This window comes from Argiope bruennichi, chromosome 10, assembly GCF_947563725.1.
Source record: "Argiope bruennichi chromosome 10, qqArgBrue1.1, whole genome shotgun sequence".
Taxonomy (NCBI): domain Eukaryota; kingdom Metazoa; phylum Arthropoda; class Arachnida; order Araneae; family Araneidae; genus Argiope; species Argiope bruennichi.
In genome coordinates, this window is record NC_079160.1 from 42,473,566 (window position 1) to 42,481,738 (window position 8,173).

Consider the following 8,173-nt stretch of genomic DNA (forward strand, 5'->3'; position numbering starts at 1 on the left):
CCATTTGGCAACACATTTTTATTTCCATTTATAAATTTCACACATCTGTTCCAAAGGGGCAACCAACATTGAGAGTTTGGAAATCCTTTTTTAAACGCGTTTTGATAAACATTTGCAGAAAACACCGATATATGGCAAAAGCAAAGCTAAAATTAAATTTAAAAACGAAACTTAGACAAATACGAAGATTACTGCTGTGTAAATAATCCTACTATTAAAAATTCTATCAACATATTTTATTTCCATTGTAGAAAATATATTGGAAAAAAGGAACTTTCATTTTGTTGCACAATTGTTAAAATCTGATTTATGTTGTTGCTTATCCCCCTTGGATTGAACTCCAATTCAAACCAAGTCCAAGAGAGAGAGGAGCAGTTGCTTCTAAGGCTAAGGACCCCTGAGCACCCGGGGGCAGATGTCTGACTTTAGCTCATATGAAGATGACACTCACACATTCTCTTGCACAACCCCTTTTTTTATGGGGGGGGGGGTACTCTTTCACACACCTTACAGATAGAACACAGTGTAAAGAACAACCATGCCCGAACCAGGGATCGAACCCGGGAAGCCCAGATCACGGTAAGACGTGCTACCCCTATGCCAGGACGCCGGCGAATGCGATTTATGTTACTGGGATATTGTTTAATTCATAATGTAGAGAACTGCCATATTTTAATTATTTTGTTAAAATTTCATCAGAAAAAATAAACTAAACATTTTTTAAATAATTTTCCTAAATTATATACAGTTATTCAAGACACATGTATCGGTTTCGTAAAAAACGTAAATTCATACTTTTTAATGGTTAATTCATTAAATTATATTCCACTTAATAGCTAATGTAAGGTATTTATTTTTAATGTATTTATTTGAGGTTCTTGATTTCTTTATTCTATCATAATAAATAAATGCTTTCATTTCCAAATTTAAAAAAAAAATGAATTGGAAATTAGAATTAATTTTTCTAGAATTTTATTACTTTAACCCTTTTTTACTATATAATTTTTTAAAAAAATATATAAACATTATATTTTTAGAAAGTTTTAAAAATACGGAATAAATCATTTCAAATATTTCTATTAAATTAAAAATGTGATGAAATTTGAAAATAATTTGACAGGTTATTTAAAATATTGCCTCATAATATTCACTGTCTGAAACTGGAAAAAGGCTTAAATCCGAGACTACGTATATATTTACGATTAATTAAGTGATTCCCAAAATTAATCTTATCTTCAATGCTTTCCGTTATATCTGAGCGAAATTCAGGTTTAAATACTTTGTCAAATGATAATAAAAGAAAAGCACTGTATTCATTTTAGTCAGTTAAATAGTCCCGGAAATAACCTTAGCGGGTTTAAATGGGATGTGCATATTTCAAAAGAAATCAATTTTTGATAACAATAAGAACCACTGCAGAATTAAAATTCTATATTAACCAGTTGAATGTTTCACTCAAATTTCTTATATACTTCGACAATACAAATTACTTACCTAGTTTAGAGATCCCCGGGGGCGCACCTCGTAACTGAGGATGAGATGCTTCCGGCATGGTGGTTGGTTCACGATCACAAAAAGGTGGAGGTCTGGCTCCTTCCATTGAGGGCGTAACATACTTCCTTAGGGAAAGGTTGTACCGTGGCCGGTGATGACACTTAGGACTGAACCACAGCTCTCGCTAGTATTGATGTCGCGGCGGTCCGACATTCAAGTTTATTCGTGTGCCTTCGGTCGGGTAGTAGAGACAGTCTATGACCTAGATTAGAAGAACTAGCCCCTAACAAACAGAATAGAACCAAATGTCATGCACAGGAAATCAAAAACAAAGTAAAGATGAATTTCAGCAAAAATAAATAAATAAATCTATCGCAGAAAAATTATTTCATTAAAAAAAAATATTGTACATTCGTTGTAGTGCTCTTTAATTTCACACAAATAATATTTTGTAAAATTCCGAGCGGAATATTTTGTTTTCATCCAAAATAGCAATTTAATTATAATTATGCATAAATATTTTGTTTTCATCCAAAATAGTAATTTAATTATAATTATGCATAAATATTTTGTTTTCATCCAAAATAGTAATTTAATTATAATTATGCATAAATATTTTGTTTTCATCCAAAATAGCAATTTAATTATAATTATGCATAAATATTTTGTTTTCATCCAAAATAGCAATTTAATTATAATTATGCATAAATATTTTGTTTTCATCCAAAATAGTAATTTAATTATAATTATGCATAAATATTTTGTTTTCACTCAAAAATTAAATCAATCATCATATCATTTTAAATAATCTATTATAGAAATAATAACTCAAAATTGTCAATAACGTAATATCATAAATAGTAAATTTATTTCGCCTAGTTTTAATACTTATAAATTGTGCGTTCAGTTGAAATAGCACAATAATTGAACAATGCCGAGTTGATCAACTTTCAAATAATTAAATTTGATCTCACTGAAAACAATAGAATAAGAGAAATAATACCGTATGTTCTTTGAAATATTTTTATTTGTATAAAAGCAAACAATGTTGGTATTAGATGTTCATGCCAGTTTGTTTAATATTTATTTGTCCCACCCGTATTATTTAATTTAAAGCCTATAATGGGAAGACATATTTTACTTTTGTTAAATAAACAAAACATAATCATATCATCCCTTCCACGAAACGAAATTAGATAATTTTCTCTTTCTTATTAGAAAATATATATGAATTTATTCTAAATTTATTTACAAGTGTTATTGAAATGTGATTTCCTCAAATATGTTTGATCACTAACTCCGAGTTGCAAAATAATCTATCTTTCTTTTTAAATCTAATATTTTAATAAAAGCTATTTTCATCGGATATCGATAAATAGCTCAATACAAAAACTTTTTTTTTTGGCGCCAAGAATTTTTAAATTATTTTTGGTTATATTTTGTATGTTCGTTTCAAATATTATTCTTCACGATCGGCTGTATTTTTTGTCATTTAGTTCAGTTAAATTATAAAGTTTTAAAACTTTAAAGAGCACGTTATTCTATAAATACAAGAATGGTATGAAAAGAAAATGAAAGTAAGTATATTAGTTTTTGCCCTTACATATAATATCCTGATATGAATGAAAAAAACCTTTTATATAATATTATACAGCATATAATCTATTTATCTATCTCTCTGTATATGTATTGTTAAATTACATGATTCAGTAACCATACTTATTACTCATGGCAACTGTCAAACATAAACAAAATATCATACAAATTTCACATTGAACGTTTTATAGCTGCAGTGAATCAAGCGTTTCGCTCAGTAAATTAATGGAGCAGCAAACAAAATGTTATTAGAAATGCGGTGGAAAATGCTCGCCTTGCAACCAAAAAGTCTATTCAGTCAAAAGGAAGGAGATATAAAAGGAATCAAGAAATAGGCAAGAAATGGGAAATAATTTTATCTAGCTCAAAAATAGGCTGAACCATCACACACACACACACACACACACACACACATATGTATATAATATTTCAAGAATAATAATTTTTTCGATGCGCAAATTAATTTTAGCAACAATTTGATTGCGAAATAACATAAATTTCAGTTCAAAATTTTCAAAGAACATATTTTGCTTGTTTTCAGCGGATAGAAACCTATCTGAAATATCCTTGATGCCGGAAGCAAGAATCCCCCCCCCCCACACACACAGAAGAAAACACCGAATAATACGAAATCAGTGTTTAAATGCATAAAAATCTATGAAAAAATAATCAATTTATAACTAAATAAAAGAAGGCGTTGCCTTCCAAGTAGTTAGTTATATATTCACTACAATTGCAAATGTACAAATTTGATGAAAATTTATATAAAAAATATCATCTATTATATTCTATTATGCAAATTTTCTTCCATAAAAAATGTTACAAAATATTTTTCGATTCTTCAATATCATTAAAGAGTTTTTGAAGATCGTTCTGGATTTTTGCAGGACATTTAATTAAATTCATTTTAAAGTTGGAAAAGCAGAAAGATAGAATATAAATAGCCACCAAAAGAAAACTTCTTGCACAGAAATATATATATATTTGTGAATAGAGAATGCATTCTTCCGAAATGGAATTCTTTAAAAAGTAAACAACTTGCGAGATGCGAGTTAATTTTCTTTTGTAATTATATTATGACGATGGCCTTTTAATAATAAAAATGGTTTTGTTTAGATATTAGTTATAGATGATTTTGTTAAATGTTATATTTGTCCTTTTATTTTAAAATCTAGCAGAATGAATTTGTACAGTTTTCATCGAATACAATAAACTATTTTCGTCATATTTTTACTACAAAATCATTTTTTATTACGGAAAAAGTCTTTATAAGAATCTTATGACTGTATTTTTGGTTGATATTTGAAATTTTTTCGAAAACATACTGCATTAATTAGTTTCTTTTAAAAAAGGAATTCAAAAGTGTAAAAAAGAAAAGAGAAGTTGTCGAAAAAAATGGGTTATTAATTCGATAAGAATACCAGTCTTATTAATTACTGGATTATCTTTTAGATAATAGGTATTTGATTTGCTAAAAGCAATGTATCAATAAAAAAGTTCAATAAAATTAGACTTTGAAATATATTTTTAACAGACTAAACAGAAAACCTTTTAATGGAATAAAATTAAAAAAGAATTGTTATATGTGTACTAAGAGAAGAAATTTTCAATTTGTTATTATAAATTTCTTCTTTCTTTAAATAGTCCGTAACTAGAAAAGTTTTTTCTAAATTCATTTCCAGGTATTACAACTAGTATCGAAATAACAGCTGATGAAATTAATCAGATTTAATCAATTTTAAGGGGGGGGGGAGGGAAGAGAACAAACAAAAACATACATGCATCGTTCACATACTTGGAGTGAAAGAAGAAAATATATTTCACATAGCTAAATGAATCGGAAAACGATTTGATATGCTTTTGTAGCTTTTGAGAGTTCAGAATCCAATTCAGCTAAACACAGTTTTTAATCAACTGTTCTTTCATATTACTAATCGGCTTCGATTGAATCTTTTTTTGGATAAACTATTTGAAATCTTTTAGATATTTCAATTAACGCGAATAAATGGTATTTATTCCAGATAATTGATTGAGAAAAATATTTCGATACATTTTAATTGAATAGAAACGTCAAAAATATCCAAACAAATTTTAGATAAGTTGCTTATCAAGTAACAACTTCATACTCTGTGCATGAAGATCAACATGAATATGTTTTTCTGAAGATACAAAAGTATGAAAAATCAGCACCAATATTCGTGTTTCCGGAAAAAAATTAAAAACGATCCTTATTTCCCGTAATAGAAACTCTAATTATTCTGCTAAATTTCCCACAAGCGAGAATTTGTTTATGAATGCATCCTTTGAGCGGATTCCAATTATATCCGATATTCTTCCTGAGGGGTTGTGGAAAAATGCATGAAGTTGCATCTCTTTTCATCAGCACAAAAGAACGTTTTTGCTGAGGTTTCAAAGCGTGTAAATTTCCATTTTATAGATAAAATCGTCTGATTCTGTTCGATTAAACTCTTTCATCCGTTAATAAGGTTCGCATTAAGGGGTTATGGAAAAATTAACATGAGAAATCTACGCTTATGTTAAGTAATATAGGCCAGACTTGTTTTATGAATGGAATTTTTCTGCTAAACTAATTTGGTGTATTGTGGAAAGTAAAACAAATAAGGAGTATTTTGCATTTAAGCACATAGTGAAACTCTGTAAAATATGAGAAACAAACGGAAATGGTCTTCCTAAAACATTCTCACACATTACGTAATAAATGAACCTGTATATTATTAACCGTATGTATTTAGAGAGCAATAATTACGGAAGTCCGTATTAGAATGCGATCTTTGATCATTAATCGCTGGAATGTACTTAATTAAGATTTTTTTTAAAAAATCACTCTGTCGAGCACATTTTCATCCTCTAAAATATATCTGGGAGAAATTTAGTAGCTGTTGATCAAACGGTCTGATTTGTAGAGTCCCAACACACACGCATATTCGTATTTATTAGAGTCTTAAATTGAGATAAATATAACATCAATGTACTTTGATTAACACCGACTTATGACACCACATGAGAGAACTATTTTAAATGACACTTGCCCAATAAATAGAACTTTCTGATTCATTAACAATGTTCGCAAAATTGTAATAATAATTGGCAAAATCAGCCCTTTTGTTCAGGCTGGGGGATATGCTGAGATTTTGCCATATCTTTTAAAAATGGAGGCGTATAGGGAGGAAGGGGGAAGCAAGTGACCACTGATGATATATCTAAAGGTTATGAGACTTCTAAAAATGATACAAAAAATGACTAAATTAGTGCAGTGGTTGCGACTGCGGTACCCACAGAGAATGTGCAGTGAATTAGTGTTTTTAAGATTTCCTTTCAAAACAGGGTGGAGACTTTTTTTTATTTCTTTAATTATTTTTAATATATAGATATATTATTAAAAATATTATCGTTGTCGAAAAATAAATAGTAATAATAAATATTTCAAAACATATTATGAAAGTAATAAAAATTATTATGAAACTATTACTATTACATTATCATTGCTGTTATTACAATTATTAAAAAATTACTATTAAATCACTAAAATTATTATTTTTATTATTAAAGATTCAGTCTTCAGCAAATTCATTTTTTTATTGTATTCATATTTTTTTCTTACAACAACATATTTATATCTATGAAACTATAACGTGTTTTCAATTACTATTATACGATTTCATGGATTTTTTTTTTATATGAGTGATAATATAAAAGCATAAAAATGGTTAGTACCCGAGTATGACCTTTATGTTCACTTGCTAATATATAATAGGTACATTATCAAGATAATCTGTAGATTAATTAAGAAATGTAAAACAATAATACAATTAACGGCATTTTAACCCAGAGATATGGATAATTTACCAATTATACTGATAATATGTGCGTTAAGTAACTTCTACATTATAGCTTAAATCTATACTATGGAAAATCAAAGCTTTAAGTTTTAGTTTAGGAAGAAAAAGAAAACGTAGATAACCTGATAAAACAAATTCGTTCAAAACAAAAGATAAAAAAAAATCCCTTTATTTTGAGTAACTGAAAAACAGAGTTATGATAGTACACAAAAACCATTTTAACCCTTTGCAACCGGGAAGATAATTCGATGCATAATTATTCACTTAATACATGAACCTGTTTATTACACCAAAAAAAATATATACATACAATTGCCTTAGGTTGAGTTTCCCTTAAAAATGAATTAACATCATTTTAACATTCTATAAATATTTTTGACAGTTAAAATTTTAAAAAATAAATAAATAAAATGTCACAATGAAGCATCGTCTTGAATCAAGGCTGAGATAAGACATTTCGACTACAAAGGGTTCAACAATATCGTTATAAAAATTTTAAAAGTGAAACTATAAAATCTTCTCAGCATTTACCTCAAAAATTCTATTTAGTCTCGGAATATACAGAGACAAAGATTTAAAATTCCATACGTCAAATCATTTTGATCTACTTCTGTGTATTCTATTACACATCATAGCTTCTGTTATTTTAACATTATTATCCTGCATCGTTCACCAATCTACGCTTCCTCCTGATTAGCTTTGACGATAAAAGATTTTCAACATAAACACTGAAGCTTTAAATGATTAAGTCTCCTGCAGTGATTGGATATTATTGAATACTAAATTCGCAGTGTCTATTTACAGATTTTAAATTTACGTTTGACGAATCTAGATAATGGAAAAATATTGATCGGTTGTCGTTGTAACACATCGTTTATCTTCTTCATTTCTTAATCTCTGCACAGGGCTCAAATTCAGGAACGGTGCTGATGAAATGTCTCCATCATTTTCAGCTGCTGGAAATGATGAAATTTCAGCTGCTCCTAATAACGAATCTCAATGGAAATTATGAATAAGAAGAGGGAATTATAGAGAGTGGAAGATATGATGTATATATCGTTTTAGAATTTGGTTTCAGGTTGCGCAAACACTTTGACTAATTATATCTCTTCGGTGCTTCGACTTCGCTGTCAAAGTAGAAATGCTTTGTAATTGCAATAGAAACCAGGAGAATGATATTTGCTGTTGTTTGTTTGTTTCTTATGGCACTTGCCACTGACAAG